This window comes from Hyperoodon ampullatus (assembly GCF_949752795.1).
Source record: "Hyperoodon ampullatus genome assembly, chromosome: 3".
NCBI lineage: Eukaryota > Metazoa > Chordata > Mammalia > Artiodactyla > Ziphiidae > Hyperoodon > Hyperoodon ampullatus.
Window position 1 is genome coordinate 63,509,256 of NC_136916.1, and position 16,659 is coordinate 63,525,914.

The 16,659-nt window shown below is 55.2% G+C and overlaps 1 protein-coding gene across 1 annotated transcript in view; it reads left to right on the plus strand.

Annotated features, from left to right (window-relative positions):
* CCDC33 (coiled-coil domain containing 33) overlaps positions 1 to 16,659 on the plus strand; it is a gene marked incomplete at both ends in the record, with an annotated part of 124,137 nt that overhangs the window by 71,522 nt on the left and 35,956 nt on the right.

Genomic DNA, 16,659 nt, shown 5'->3' on the forward strand with positions numbered 1-16,659 from the left:
CCCTGCAACACTTGTAAGACTGGGTTCCTCTGACTCAAGTAGCCATCAACTAAGAACTTCCTTGAGAGCTTGTCCTCTGGGTCGTGGGAAGCCCCAGAAAGATTAGTTTTAACTTTTGAAAGAGGAAAGTAGGACTCAAAGCAAAGAGGATATTGTCTTTGGTCACAGAGTCTCTACCCTTGATTGTGGGAGTTGGTCTGGTTTCCCGTTACCAGTTGACAGGATGCTGGGAGAGGGATGGTGCAGGCAGCCAGCCGAGGTGATGCCTTAATTTGTTGAAGTCTCAGTGCTGAGTCCTAGCCCCTTGATGCAGAAAGCTCCAGGACAGGCCACCAGAAAGACAGTCCAGTCAAAGGCTCCAATTGAAGTCCTGTCCCAACCACCATGGGTGAATTCATACGTGACTTCTTCCCTTCTTCCACAGCAGATCCCATGGGGAACGCTGCTCAGGAAGATCCTGAGAAAAGGCCGGAGCCAAGGCCACCAACCCATAGGGAAGCCCTGGGCCTCCTCCTCCCAGGACCTGACCCTCTCCACCGACAGCCTTCGCATCTTCCCCTGGCACTTCTGCACCTTCCTGGAACATGTCCCATCGGACGAATAGGAAAGGTGCTGTCTGCTGGGTGTGCCCAGGATGCTCCCACATGGAGCACCCCTGCCCACCCCAAGTGGGACCCTCCCTGGCAGGTCCAGAGCACTCCGAGGCCATCTTCTACACTCACTCCTCTCACCTCTGCCCCTCGGGAAGGCGGCTCCCGGGCCTGACCTGCCAGCTCAGCCATCAGCTGGGTTGAAAATAAAGATCAAGACCTGCCATTGGAGACTTTGGGCAGCATGAATAAACCAATGCCTGCTGCCTCCACAGCCTGGCCTCATGACGCCCCTCTTGTGCCTCTGAGCAGAGGTAGTGCAGGCGAGAAAGAAGGGTGGGTAAAGGCCAGGGAAAGAAGGAAAAGGGAAGGCACCATGGAAGGGGAAAGGCAGACAAGAAGGAAGGGGAAAGATGAAGGCATCCCTGCCTGGTCACAACCCTGCAGAGAGCTCAGGGCTCTCTCCTCCCCTCACCCCTCCAGCTCCAGGAGCCTCCCCTGGGATGCCGAGCCAGCCAAGCCTCAGGCATCACCCAGGGAGGCCCTCACCTCATCGCCAGATGCAGACCTCATACTACCCCAGGGAGTAGGATGAGCCTCTCATCTCAGCCATTCGTTGCTGGCCCCACTCCTGGTACCATGCATGGCAGGCCCTCTCTGGTTTGGAGTCCAGTGAACATTTCTGCTTGGCAAAGGATCCAAGGTCTGAGTAGAGGTCAATGGGTCTCAGGGTCTGGATTATTTGAGAGAAATTAGAGATGATTTAATATTATATATTTGCTTGGGGAGGTAAGATGTAGAAAGGGTTGGCATCGGCTGAGTTGGAATCTTCATTCTGCTTATAAAATACAATGGTGATATTGTCGATGGTGATAATGGGGGAAAGAAGGAGAAAAAAGCAGAGCTGAGGGGGAAGGGCCTTGACATATAGGATGGATCCAATAGGTGAGCAATTCAAACAATATATATACTTTTCATATCCTTTAATATTTAAAGCATAATAACTTGGGTAGTAGGCCAGCTAGTGTGGATCTTCTCTAAAGGATTAAACCATGGAGATGAAACTAGACTGCATTTGAGAAGTCATGGTTAGCCATGAGGAGGAACCGTTTTTGAGCAAGGGGCTGAGTAAACAGAGGGCAGGAGGAGAAATAAGTGGCCCAAGGGCACTAAGGCAGGATTTGGGGAGGCTCTGAGTATGGACAAGGGGGCTCAAGGCTGCCCTTTACACTGTCAGAGACGTTGTGAGTTGTGTCTATATGGAGAACTAATTCGAGCATGCCCGCTCTGGGTATCACCCCAGAACTCCCATCGGGGGGCTGGTCCCTCTACCCTCCCCTTGCTGGGCACCTGGCAAGGTCACAAGCACTGGCTGCTCTCCCTAGCTTGCTGTTGACTTAGGTACACTCAGCCACCACCTTCCTCATCTCTGGGCTCCAGGGCCCAGGCCAGGCCTGACCCTACACAGATGTAGGTAAAGGCTTTGGGGCCCAGCAGGCCTGCCCCTCTCCCTTGCCCATCCCAGTCTGTCTCAGGCCCAGCCTCCAGCCTATTCCCTCCTTGTTCCTGGCTTTTGGCTTCATTCTATTTACCCTCCACCCCTGCCTCAGTCCTCCAGTGCATCATTCTTCACTGTCTCTCTGTCAGCACAGATTTACCATGCTGGCTATTCCCACCTCTGCCTCGGTTGGGTCCTAGAGACTCAGCCCCCAGCTCCAGTTCCAAGCCCCTAGGCAGAGCCCAGAAGGACCAGGGTAGGAGCCAGACAAACATTCATGCAGCCAGTAGAGCCCAGTAACAAACACTAGAACATGGGTGAGTAGCAACAGCACACAGCTCCATGACAGGTAGCATGAAGCAATGGGTCACTGTTCCATAGCAACCAAACAAAATTACATAGCAGTCAGCGAGCTCATGCGACCAACAGACACAATGACAAGCTATAGGACACGGTGAAGGAGCAGTGGAGTGTAGTTGCATAGCAAGAGACCCAAGCCATACAATGATATCACACAACACTGCATTCCAGGAAGATGCAGCCATAGAACACGGCAATGAGCACGGAATACAGCGTGTACACTGTAGACAGAGTCACAGAACATGGAAAATACCTGACTGCCCTAGAACACATCTGGGTGGCAATGGCACTGTTGCAAGGTGTGTGACTCCTGGACGTGCGGTCAGGGAGTGGCCACCAGCAGCAGAGCCTGGGGGTGTAGCTGTGGGCCCCAGTGACATGGCAATGATTGTGCAGTGAGCAAACGATTAACTGTGTCCCTCAGCTCTCGGCCTCTGTATCCAGGCTGTGAGCCTCTCGATTCCAGGAGTGCCTTAGTCTGTGTCTGGTCTTGTAGCACACTCCCCAGAGCCCAAGAAACAATTCTGCCACTGATTTCCTCCAGAGCTTAATAGAAAATTGAACACTTTCTGGAGAAAGGATCACCTTGGGAACAGAGAAAGGAGTGGAGGAGACCAGGATCTGTACCCTCTCTTCGGACAGGATGCCACGGATGCTCCCTGCTGCCCTGGGCCCTGCCAGTCCCACCCCACCACCACCCCCGGACGCCCTTACCCAGAGTGTGCCCTTGGATCTGCCTTCAATCCAGTCAATTCTTCCTCCCTTTATCCAGGACACCTGATTTTGACATAGGCCTTTCAAGTTCCATTCTATCAAAGTGGGTGCAAAGCTCCAGTCCTGAGTGGACCCACCAGGGTCAGGATCTTGTGGGTATGACCTTGGGTCAAGTGTAAGGCCTGGGCACAGCTAGAGGAAGCCTTCACCTCCCTTCTGAGCAGCCCAGGGAGTCTTTTTTGGAAGAGGTGGGCTTTTAAGTGAGGGTGAAGAATGAGATATTAAGAGGCTTCCCACACGTTGTAACTCTCCAAACACTAAACAACTTGTAAGCATTCCCCGCTCACCCCCTAGATCCCCTGAGCCCACCTCATGCTGAGCCAGGCAATGTCTTCTGACACCGGTGAGAGCTGGTGAGATGAGGGGTTCCATGAAGCCTCCAGACAAGCCAGCTCCATTCACCAGGGCTTGTAAAACCCTTGCCACTGTGCAGATTCCCCTTCCCCAGCAGCTGTATCAGCAGTTCCTCCAATCAGCCAGGAAAAGAGACACCCCCCACCTCCGCCAGGTGCCCAGCCCTGTGCCCAACAGTGCAGGGTCCTGAGGCAGGTGGGGTGGGAAGAGGCCAAGGTTCTGAGCTCTGGGAGCTCCCCGGCAGGCAGGAGTGACAGAGTAGGTGCACAGTAGCCAGTAAATACTTGCCTTTCTTTCTCTCCCTCTCCCCCAGCCCCCTTTTCTTCCCCTCCCTCCTTTCCTCCACTGCTCAGAGGAGATTTGTGGCAGACCAGAAGGCCCTCCTACCAGCAGATGAATAATTGACAAGGGTTGTTTAAAGATTCAGTGGAGTTTCTCCAACCTCACCACACTGGAATAACTCATTTCTTTCATTCTCTGTTTGAAAGCCTAAACCCCTCCCTTCATCTCTCCCCTCCCCAGTCCCCATGTGCCCGCCCTGCTCTGAGCGTAACACTTCTGTTTCTCTCCCTCTCCTGAGTCTGCTGAGCCCAGAATGATCCCTTTATCCCCCTCACCTTCTGGTTTTTTAGTGTCCCCTTCTCCAGCTGTCCTCGCCGCCATTTAATCTGGTAGGTTGACTTCAGCTCCTCTGGATAAAGGGCCCCATTTCAAGGATGAGGAGAAGAAGGAAGGCCAGAGAAGCTGTGGCTCCTCCCAGGTCACACAGCAGCGGAGGTTGGGCCTCCGGTGACAGGAGGGCAGGCTTCCCAGCCCAGGGACTGCTTCCCTCCCAGCCAGGGGGAGAGGTGCTGGCTTTCCCATGCCTTCCCGGGGTGACTTGGAGCACTTTGTGTCTCTGAGCCTTGATTTTTCTGTCTGTAATAGAAGAGAGCTGCTTACCTGCCTTACCTACCTCTGAGGGTCAAATGGAACAGGTGAGGGGCCTTCAGAAAGGGCTGGCAGTATAGCAGAGACACCTGTGAACGTGGTCCTGTGAGTGTCCCAGGGGTGGCCCTATGGTGTCCAACCATCCCTGTTTTCCCAGGACTGAGGGGTCCCGGGACATAGGACTTGCAGTGCTAAACCCGCTAGTCCCAGGCAAATCAGGATGTGGTCATGGCGTGCGCCCTCCCCCGCCGCAGCCCCGCTCCTTTCATGACGGTTACACCCTCAGCCCCCTCAGCACCCCACAGCCACAGGACACATACCCTCTGCCCGTCAGCCCATCTCCACACTATCCCCTGCACTCACAGCACTCTCACCACCTCCTTGAAATGACCTTGAACTCCCTTCCCTTCTCTGGACCCCAGTCCCTTCCTCTGTCAGCAGAGGAGGTTGGAGCAGATGTTCCAAAGTCCCCTGGGGCTCCTGGAGCCTTGGTCCTGCCCCCAGGCTCTGGCCCAGGAGGAGGTCTGCAGACTGGTGAGGCTGAGAAGCTCAGGCCCAACCTCGGCTCCCTGGGCACCACCTGGTGGCAGGTGATGGGTCCTGAGCAGGAGGCAGCGGCCAGCAGTGGTCGCCTGGGTATGGACACTACTGACGTCAGTGGCACCTAGTAGCAAGAACGTCAGCTCAGGGCGTTGGCATCACAAAGCCCAGGAGCCTGGGGTTGGCCTCCATAAACCAGAGTGACACCGAGCCCAACCTGGGAGGCAGATCACCCAGGTCCCTGAGAGTCTGAGCCCCACCCAGATCTTTGGACCACAAGAGGGAGGGAAAATACAAGAGAAGCAGATGGAGACAGAGATAAAGAGAGCACAGCCCTCTGGTGCCCACCTCAACAGCCTCCAATCAGAGGGCCCTGACTCCGTGCCCCCTACAGGCCACCAGGTGTTTCCAGAAACATCACTGTCACCCCATCCCTCCTGCTCCAACACCCCAGTCCCAGTAGTCCCGACTCCACTGCCCAGTGCTTGTGGTCCCATGTCCCAGGTCAGTCTTCTGTCCCTGTCACTCTACAAGAACCCCTGTTCTGTCCACCTGTCCTCACGTGTTCATCACCCACAGGCACCGGACCCCACTCCCCCTCCCAGGCCTAGCTCCTGCCCGCAAGAAGTCTTCTGAGGACTCCAGCCCTCCTCGGCTTCTCCCCTGCACTCCTGCAGCCCGAGTGGTGAGCCCTGCATGCTGGCACTCGGGGACTTTCTAAAAATAAATCTTGTGAGGGTGCAACAGTCACAGCTCCCAGGCTTGGCTGAAAGCGCTCACCAGCTCCACTCCTCTTCCTCTCTGTCCTTCTCTTCCTCCTCCAGTTCCTACAGAGAGAGAGAGAGACAGAGACAGAGACAGAGAGAGAGAGACAGAGAGAGAAAGGTGCTTACCAAGCATTTGAGAGAAATAAGGACCCCATCCTGTGCGTCTCTGTTCTCTCTGCCTGCAGACCCTTCCTCTGGCTTCCTCTCATTCGTGCAGCTCTAGCAGGTTTGACCTTGTCTCCACCACTCAAGAGCTGTGTGACCTTGGATAAATCATTCCACCTCTCTGGGCCTGTCTCCTTAGTGTTAAGTGAAAGAGATTCCTGCCCACCCCACCCCCCGCCCCAACCTCTTGAGGCGGTGGGAAGGAATAACAAGAGAGTGGATGACAGTGAATTGGAAACTGTAAAGGGCTGTCCACTTTGCCAGGAGGCTTATAAATAGTCACTGTATTGATGGAGCTTTCCGAGGTGGAGAATAAAAGGGGGGAAAGCACACACCCCCCAGGCCTCCCCGCTCTGACCCCTTCTCCAGAAGGGCTACTCCTAGACCCCTCACCCACTTCTCCTCCCTCCTTCCCCCATCCCCAGAATCTCCCCAGTGGGCCATTCTCCTCCTCCATCCATCACCTGGGACTAAAGAGATTAATAAACGAGACTCATAACTCAGCTGCTGGGATATAGCAGATATTTACAGCTCCGTTTCAATTTGCAGAGAGATTAAGTGTTTGTCGATTTATTGTCCTGGTGTGTTTGTGTGTGTGTGTATGTGTGTGTGTGAGCATGGCTGAGCAAGGCCCACTGCAGCCTGGCTCCACCTCCCCACTCCACATCTCTCTCACTCGTGGGCTCACTCCCCCCACACCATCTCCCACCCCTGCCAGGTTCCTGGAGCTGGTAGGGAGCCCAGGGCTGACCAGCCAGGGAAAGCCACTGGCTGCTGGAGTGGGCTTGTTTTTCTGACCAACTTGACCAGAGGGGCAAGTGGCCTTGGCTCCAGGAAAGGTCCCCAGGGCCATGCAACAGGGTATTAGACAGGATGAGAGAGGGATACCATCCTTAGATGATTTAGAGGGTCCTTTCTGGGCCTCCTCCAGCCTCATCTCTCCCCATAGAGCAAGGGGTCCACAAGCCCAGGTAAATGTACTCTGGAGCCCAAACCCCACAATCTAGACCAGTCTTTAGGTATCCAAGACCCCAGAATTTCCTGCCCAAATGGACCTGAGCCTGCTTCTGAGGGCCCTGCAGGTCTCTTCCCAAAGTCTATCCTCCCAAGAGTCAAATACTTTCAGGGATGCACCCATAGGATCAGGCGATGGCTGTTTAGGGGGGAGGGTGGGCACCTGCAGGGAACCTCCATTTATGCCCTTGTCCTGGGCCTCACAGACATCAGGGGCAGATCTGGAGATGGGGAGGCATGCTTCCAAGGAGAAGGCCCCCAGCCTAACTGAGGAGGAGCCTGCAGAGGCCAAGGGAAGTGAGACAACCTGGGGAGGCGGGTGAGAAAGTGGCGCCTCCCCGGGGCTGGGAAAGGGAAAGAGCTCTGCCCCAAGTCTGAGCAGTGCTTGAGGAGCCAAGAAGGGGGCACGTGAGCACAGGGAACAAAATGTCAAGCACTCCCTGACCCCCACACACCTTGAACCACTCCCCTTCCCTATTGACTTTACAGTCAGGCATATGCACTCATTTGTTCATTCATTCACTCATTTGTCCAGCTTTCTGAGCACCTACTATGTGCCAAACCCTGTGATCTCCCACTGCAGACCCATCTACTCATCTGTGCAGCTACAGCAGGTCTGAGTCCTGTCTCCACCACTCAGGAGCTGTGTGACCTTGGATAAGTCACTCCACCTCTCTGGGCCTTCTCATCTGTTAAAAGGAGGGAATACTCTCCCCCTACTCTACTCTTGAGGCTTTTGAGTGCATTTACAAGAGAGTGGATGGCAGTGCATTGGAAACTATGAAAGGTGGTCCACTTTGCAGGAAGCTTATTAATAGTCACTGCATTCATGGGGTCCTTTGAAATGGAGGGAGAAAGGAGGAGGTGGCACAACTCACCCAGACCTTCCCTTTTTTTTAAAAAAATAAATTTATTTATTATTTATTTATTTACATTTGGCTGCGTTGGGTCTTCGTTGCTGTGCGAGGGCTTCTCCTTGCAGTGGCTTCTCTTGTTGTGGAGCATGGGCTCCAGGCACACGGGCTTCAGTAGTTGTGGCACACGGGCTCAGTAGTTGTGGCTCGCAGGCTTAGTTGCTCTGCAGCATGTGGGATCTTCCAGGACCAAGGATCGAACCCGCATCCCCTTCATTGTCAGGCGGATTCTTAACCACTGTGCCACCAGGGAAGTCCCAGACCTTCCCTTTTGATCCCTCTCCAGAAGCTTGTCCCCAGGCTAAGTGACAGTAACATAAAGGTAACTCCCTACAAAGGTCCCTGTCCTCAGGAAGCCCCCATTCAGCAGAAGAGACACATCAGAATTCAGTGGAGGAGAGTTGTAGCCAGGACTGGGGTGCAGTCTGCTCAAGGGATTGTAGGAGAACAGAGGGGAGTGTACCTAACTCTAACCTCCACTACCAGGCAGGGCACACTTTATACGGAATGCAGGGCAGGGTACACAGACAACACTGTTGCCGGTGGTTGTTAGTATGAAAACCACAATAGATCTTTGATTTGCTGGTAGAAGAGAAGTGTAGGTGGGTGAACTTGTTCCTGCAAGAGCAATCTGATGAGTGGAGATTACGTGTGTGTGTATTTGTGTGTGTGTGTGTGTGTATGTCCGTATCTCCCAGGTGGAACCCTGGCCTACGATCTCACCAAGAGACACTGTGGGGCCCTCGGGCTAGTCCTTTCCCTCTCTGGACCTCAGTTTCCTTGTCTATAAAATGGGGATTGGCCAGATCAGGGCCTAGCCCCAAGCACCCAAAGATTGGGCTCAGAGGAGATGGGGATGAGAGGGTCACTGGAGCAGCGGCTCCCAGAAGAGAGAAAATCAACAGCTGAGAGAGCACTGGACGGGAAGGGTATCCGGAGACATGGGGTCCAGTTTCTATTCTGCCACTGACTTGAGGAGTCACCCTGTTTGACCCCCTTCCCTCTCTGGGCCTCAGCCTCCTCCTCTGTGGAGTGAGGAGCCTGGTCTTGATGATTTCGTCCTTCATCCCGGCAAACAAGGCAGGTGGAGATAGGACAGCCTCCTGGCTCCGCTCCTTAGTGAGATGGCTTTTGCTGCCCTGTATCACTGTCCATCTCAGTTCCTTGATTAAATGGTGGGTGGGCGGGGCAGGAGTGCAGTTCTCTCTGTAAATAAGATGATGAGGCCATAAATTGCTGAGGGCTCAAATCATCGATTGGTGAGGGTTGGAGGGGGGACTCCAGAACCAGGGGGTACTGGGAGAGATTTGCTAACCTGGGAAATGGGGCCCATCCCTTCTGCAAACTGCCAGCTTAGCCCACCTTTTAATAATACTAATTATATCCATCAATCTTTATTGAGCTCTTACTCTGCTCCCAGAACTTTGTCATAATCTTGTTTCATCCTTGCGCCAATCTGATGAAGGACATACAATGATCATCCCCATTTTACAGTTGGGGAAACTGCTGGTAGCTCAGTAACCCTCCCAGGGCCACAGGGCAAGACTGTGGGAGAGCATTCATTGGTCCATCGCAGGTTTGGGGTTTCAGCCCAGTGCCTGCTCCTGCAGCTGCCTTGGCCAAGCCTCATGACTCAAGTCAAGAGCCTGGTGAGTTTGACTCATCGTCTTCCCAGCCTGTCTGGGTGGGATGGCTGCCTTAGTTTCTCTTAAACCCCAAAACAGAACTCTGTGGCTGCAGGTCCCTTCCCCAGGCCCACTCCAAACCTTTGAGAATACACGTGGAGGTCTACACACCACATTACCTATACCAGAGATAAGGAAAGATTATAAATCAAGCTGGAGCCCACAAACTATTACACATGTTCTATTCTTCTATCTTGACAAATATATCTTAGAAACCACCTCAGAGGATTCGTGGATTCCACATTGGACCCTGGCGACACGGGGAGAGCAGTCCCTCCTCAGTCCCCTCATATCTAGCAGGAGACATCCCCTTTCCTTCTCATGTAGCTCAGTTTCGGTCCCACACCCTAATGACCCAACGATCTTGTGAGACCTTTCGTCTGCGTAAGAGTGCACGGTCCCCTTTAGGAGGAGAGGCCCTGGAAGCAGGAGAGGATTCTGGGGTCCCCTGTACCAGGGTGCGGTCTAGAACAATACTCAGGCTCTGGATGGGCACATCCCTTGGCCTCACCAACTCCTCTCACCCCATGGGGAGGGTGCAGCCCTAGGAGGGCCAGAGCAGGATCCTGTAACACACAGGGCCCAGGGCAGGGCCCCTTCCTGTCCAGGGCTAAGGGCAGAACTGTCCCTCCCCCAGCTCAGTGCCTCTATTAGGGTGGACTCCTGAGCTCAGATTAAATGCTTTTCAGTACAATCCAATTTCCTCCTGACGTGGACTAGAAAAGCCCAGTTCATGCGCATGCACGCGCGTGCACGCACACGCACACACACGTGCACACACACACACACACACACGCACTGACACACACTACATTTGGTGTTAAATATCCAATCAGGTCCAAAGATAATAGAGAAGAGCCAGTTCACTCCCAGTTTAATCAGATAAAATGCCTATTCATCGTTCCTCCAGCGGCAGACCTCCCCTCCTCAGCGCCACCAGGACTGAGCAGCTGGGCTGGGAGGGGCTGCAAGAGAAGGGCCGAGATGCCAGTGGGAACTGTGGCGAGGAGAAGCAGGTTGAGTAGGTGGGCTGTGCCTTTAAATCTTCAAGGAGGGGGGACAGCGTTGCCCACAGGGGACTAATTATCCTTCAGCCTTTAGCCAGCTCTTACTCAGACAGACAAAAGGGAGCTCAGCAGCCCTGATGGCGCTAAGCTTCTGCGGCAGAATTTTTTTTACTCTCAGATATGCAAATCCACCTCCCTGTGGTAGACCCAGGCAATGGCTGGATAGTGGCTCAGGAATATCGAAGGGGCAGCAAAGGCAAGGACTTGGTGACTGGAGCCCCTCAGAAGACTGGTTTGGGAGACTGGAGGCATCTCAGGGTCCCTCCTCTGGTTGGGTGGGGAGCGCACTCTGAGCCCTGCTTCACCAGTGGGGGAGAGTCCTGTGGAGGCCAAGATGAAGGCCTCTCCCTCCCACCTTCTCCTTTAAGAAGTGGGAGCTCCTGTGGAGTGCCAGAGGGGCTCTCTCAGGAAGCTGGCTCAGTCCAGGAGCCAGTCCAGATGGAACCCTCCTGCCCGCTTGACCGCTTCCACCCTAGGACACAGCCACCAGGTGTGTTGCCCCTGCTCTAAACCCTTCCAATAGTTCCCTCACCTGCTGCATGAGCCCCTCAGCCTGATGACCCCTGGGACCTCTGAAGCCTGTGCCCCAACCCAGAATATTCTAGCCACACCCAACTCCAGTCATACTCACTCACAGCTCCAGGCCTTTGCCCCTCTGCTCTCTCTGCCTTATAGCCTCACCCCACCCACACTCTGGAGGGCCTGGCACACTGTAGGTGCTCCGTAAATGGTTCCACAGATGCATAAAGCGCCCCTTCCTAAGGAGCCACATGGCCCAGGGGAGAAGACAGGTCTGGATCAGAGGCAGGAAGTTTGCTTCCCACTCAGCACCCACTCAGCACCTATAGGAACCTCAGTCTTTTCAGCTGTGAAATGGGAATAATGATAACGCTTACCCCACAGGCTGGCTGCAAAAACCCCGTGGTGCCTGGAAAGTGTTCTGTGAGCTGTGAAGGGCCTCTGGTGCCTTAACATTCATAGCAGGAGGTGAGAAGGACAGTATGGGAGAGTTTGGGGCATGGGGGGAGGCCAGATTTCCTCTCTCTCAGCCCCTCCACGACCCTCATATCAGATGAACATCAGCCACTCCCTTGGGGAATACATTCCTCCACCATGTATGGGTCTCTGCCTTACCCACCCCAGACCTTCCCAGATCCTCTGTGGAGTGAGTGATCTTACTGCCATCTCAGCAGGATGGGCTTGGGGCCTGACATTAAAAGTGGGAGGGGAGCTGGCCCTGAGGCAGGACTGGAGATGTGCTTGGGGCAGGTCTGACTAATCAGGATTTGCATTCTGAGACTGAACCCTGGGCCAGAGGTAGACAGGGGCATGGGTACCCAGAGACACTGGGTAGAGAAGGAGCCCTCAGGCAATGGGAGCATCCCCTCATGAAACCCCTCCCCTCATTGCTGCCTGCATCTGTGAGGGCTAGGGGCCCGGGGGATTCCCAGGGATGGGAGGGGTGCGAGTCATGAGGGCAAAGTGGCTAAAAGAGGCTGGGTCACCAGCCAGGTGAGAAGGGGCTCTGAAAAGACCTTGTGCCTCAAGGCTCCGAAGGCAAAGTGTAACACAGATTTCCAGAAGCATCGCCCAGGAGTCTGAGAGCAGAAACCCTCTGTGAAACTATGGGGTGAGCCCAGAGCCTGGCAGAAATGGAGCACAGTTTTCAGCACTTCAGGACTGGGCTGGAGGCAGGCAGGGAGAACCAGCCAGAAAGGGTCCAGTCACTGAGGATGGGGGGCAGAAGCCATAACAGCCTTTTTAAAAGAATCTAGATGGGGCCAGAGAGGCAGAGAAAAGGTTAGTGAGCTCCCAGGGATGGGGACCTACACCTGCCCATTCCCAACTACACTGAGGCATTGCCCATCCGTGCCAGCCTCCCGCAGAAAGCCCTGGGAGTCGGCCCCTGCTGGCACATCAGGCCTAGGCACTTGGAACAGAGGACCCCTCCCGGTGCTGGCTTTCCAGGGGCTAAGGTGAGCCCTGGGAAAAAGGAAGAGAGGCCCCACCTTCAGCTCCTCTGTCACCCCAGTCCCTCCCCCATTCACTGTCCCTCTCTCAGCTCCAGATTGTCTTGCCCCCTCTTGAATCCCACTAGAGGCCCAGATGTCCAGCCTGGGGCTCCTTCCCCCACACCAGAGATCTGGAAGGTGGCCCTGGGACCTCGTCCCTCCACAGGCCTGCTCCAGGGCTTTTTTTCTCCTGGCCTAGGGAAGGAACACTGAATGGGAAGCCGTGGGCACACACCTTCACAGAAGATGAGATGGGGGAGGGTGAAAATGAGAGTCTAGAATTCAGGCCTGGAGCACGCTAATCTAAAGAGATGATGTTCTACTAATAATCTCAATTCCTTCCAACCAAAGACAACCAAGAAGGTGGGTGGAGGGTATTAGGAAGGTGTGTTGGGAAAGGACATAAAGGACTCAGGCTCCTGTTAGGTGATTCAGGGGAGAGTTCAAGAACATAAGGCTTTGCTCTGGTCAGATGCTCTCAGGAGGGGGGATGATTCTACGAGTGGGGATTTTAGTGATTCTTATCCAGAAGGCAGGGGAACAACGAGGCTGCAACTGTCCTTGGTAAAGAAGCAGCAGGCACTCGTATTAGCCAGGAAAGGTTGCTGTCTCGTCATCTGTGTGGTTTGGACAATGTTCGTGTTTCATCTGTGTTCAGACACGATTATGGAGTGGTCTTCTTTTTGTCTTGCTGGTCAGAGAGCAGCCTTGTATGATGCTGTGAAATTATGTTCAACAGGAACACACCAAGGTCTAGCTGAGTGTGCCAGGCCAGCTCCTGGCACGTGAGGGGCTACTGCTTTCTCTCCCGGTAGCTTCAAGCAGAGTGACCAAGAAGAGAGGGAAGGGCATGTGTTACACATGCACCCGTGCTGGGCACTGTGCTTGACACTGGACAATCACTGCCCACTTAATCTTCACCCCAGCCCTGTCCCCGTTGTACAGATGATGAAACTGAGGCTCAGAGAGGCCAAGTGCTTGGCAGAGCCAAGAGTAACTGGCAAAACCGGGACATGAACCCTGAGCTCCCTGGCACCAAAGTCTCTTCCACACCCCTGCCCTTGGCCTGGAGGCTGAGCCTCCACCCACACCTTGGGGCACAGGACCCTAAGCTGTGTCTCTCCAGGCATCCCAGCTGGGCATCTCTTGCTGCAGCAGCTTAGCCCGGCTGTCACAGGCCAGCCTCAGTGTCAGCAGCCGCTCTGGCTCAGGCTGGTCCCCTGTGCCTAGAGGTGTGAGGGGTAATGAGGCCCCGTAATTAAGGTTTCTAGAGACATGGCCAGGAGATTTATAGACAGGCTTTGTCAATAACTGTGCTTGGGACTGCAGATCCAGCGAGACATCGATAAGTGCTCGTTATAGCTTCTCCCTGCTCCCTGCCCTGTCCCCCGTCCACCCCCTCCCGGGCCTGTCAGCCTGCCTGTTCACAGCACCTATGTACACAGGCTTCGCTCAATTAATTTGCACTTGTTGGCACCATCTGTTCTTTTCATGCGTCCTTATCGGGAGCGTGTGGGTCCTGCCTCCCCCTCAGATATGCTCCAAGGCAGGGACATAGCACCTCCCCTCAGGCTGGGGCACTGTCCCCCCGCTCAGTCTAGGACTCCTGAAGGTGAGGCCAAGTCCTCCTCTTCCTTCATCTCCCTCCCCACCTCTAGCCCCTCACCCTGGTGAGCCGTGCCTGACCTGAGGCCCTTGCAGACCACCTCTGAGCCCTTCCCCTCCAGGCAGGGCCTTGGCCCTCTAGTCCCAATCAAGCCATCCCGCAGAAGGCTGGCTGCCCCTGGGGGCTGAGAGGCAGGGCTCTGGTCCTGGTCCCACCTCCGGCTCCCACAGCCTGAGGTTTTCAGGTCCCTGCTCTAAGAACAGGGACATCATTGAGCCATAGGGTGGGCGGGGGCTGAGAAGCCACAGCCAAGTCTGTTTCCCGTGAGCAGTGTGGGTCAAGAGTGGTACAGGGCCTAGACCTGCCCAGTCCCCAGGGCGAGGTGGGGCATGGCCTGGTGGCTCCAAGATGCCAGGGCAGGTGGCCCACCCAGAGAACTGAGAAAGGGCAACATCCTAAGTTTGCATGCCCGTGACTGGCTCCCCATCCCCAGGTTCTTGGCAGCCAACATCCCACCCCTACCCCGTCAGGGCCACTCTTTCCTCCAGAAGGTCTCGGCCCCTTCCAACTCTGATAGACTGTGCTTCCAGCCCTCCGCGCAGATCCCTGAGACGGCCAGGCTTTCCCGGCCCTGAAGAGCTACGAATGCTGAGCTGGCTCTGCCACGAAGGGGCTGTGGGAAGCAGGGCAACTTCTTGCCCTCTCTGGGCTCTGGTGCCCTCTGCAGCTCACTGGGCATGTTTACAAGGCAACCAGGCCTTATCCTGGGAAGGTCTTGGGAAATTCATAGTCAGGCTTGGTGCCAGCCCAGCCCACCTCATTTGACTATAACAGGCTCCATGCTTAGGCCTCGGCCTGGCATTAAAGTCCCCGTGACTGGGCCCTGCAGTCACCCCAGCCTCATCTCTCACCACCCCTCCTCCCCACACATCCTGACTGTCTGCACTTCACCCAGTGCACCAGGCTGCTTCTCACCTTCACATCTTTGCTCCTGCTGTTCCCTCTGCCAGGAACCCACCCCTTTAGTCCTTTATCCTCTCACCCTTCAAGAGTCGTTGGGGCTCTGGGATGCCCTCCCTTTACTCCTCTGCCTGCACCCTGATGGGGGGAAGGGCCTGGCTGAGAGGCTCCCCACCTAATGCACCGACCGTACTGATGTATCATATCACACTGGGTCTGCTGCCACATCTACCACAAGACAAGCTCCTCGGGGACGATACAAGCTCCAAGCCTTGGTCACATCTGTGTTCCTGGTGCCCAGTATGGGCCTGGCCTGATGGGGCTGCTGGGCAGTGTGTGTTGAATAGATGGACCCTAGTATCCTTAGCCCGGGTTGGGGGAAAAGTAGTAATCACCCTCCCCCCAAAGATGAAGGGCAACGCTCCCCCCGCTTCCTTGGTTCCCTACTAACAGAGCCATGGAGGTCTCGGGGGTGGGCTGTGGATTCATTAGGGCCAAATGCAATGCACAACCCGGGAGGCACCCAAGGAGGGGCTTTACCCAGCTCCCTGCCCATGTTCCCCCCAACCCACCCCTGCCCCAGGCCCAGCGCAGGGCCCCTGTGTGAATGTTGCTGTGGGAATCATAGTGAGTCCTCTGCCACGGACAGCTCCAAGCCGTACCCTGCCGGGGTGCCTGGAGCTGGGATTTGCCTGGGGGGTGCAAGGCGAGGAACGTGTGATTCATGGCTTCCATGTGTGTTTCAGGCCCACTGATGGCATATCTGCCAGGAGAGGGTTTTAGAAATGGTGACCCACAGGCCCTTGGCAGGCCTCCAGGGGTTTGTGTCTGAGGTCCCACACGGGCCATGTGCAGGGACACAGAGCCCTGGGTGCCCAAGGGCCCCCTCCCAGGCTGGAGCAGAGGCCCGTAACCTGGCAGGGCCCAAAGAAACACAGCAACATGCCGGAAGCAACGGGACAAACCACCTCATCCCCAGTCCGCTCTTTTCCCCTCCTGTGTGTCAATGTGCTTTACTGCAGGGAGGGGCAGCGTTCGAGAGGACAGCCTCAGGATGTAGGAGCCAGACTTGGAGCCTGTGCGGGTGGGAGGAGGAGGGCAGCCAGTGGGTATTTATAAGGCCCGCATGCCCTGCTCTGAGTTCCCCTGAGCTGGGGGCAGGGGAGCACCAGGCCCTGCAGTGGTAAGATCCCAGCCCTAGTGAGTGAGGAAGTGGGGAGCATGAGCCCTGCCTTGGTGGACCTGAAGGCCAGTTGAGGACAGGAGAGTCAGCCCCAGAGTCTGGGCAGATGGTTAAGAGAGTGGACTCTGGAACAAGTTCCCCGACCTCTTCCTGCCTCGTTCCCCCACTCTGTAGAATGGGTATAATGGCAGCTGCCTCCTTGTGTTACCGGAGGGATGAAATTAAATTGATCCATACAAA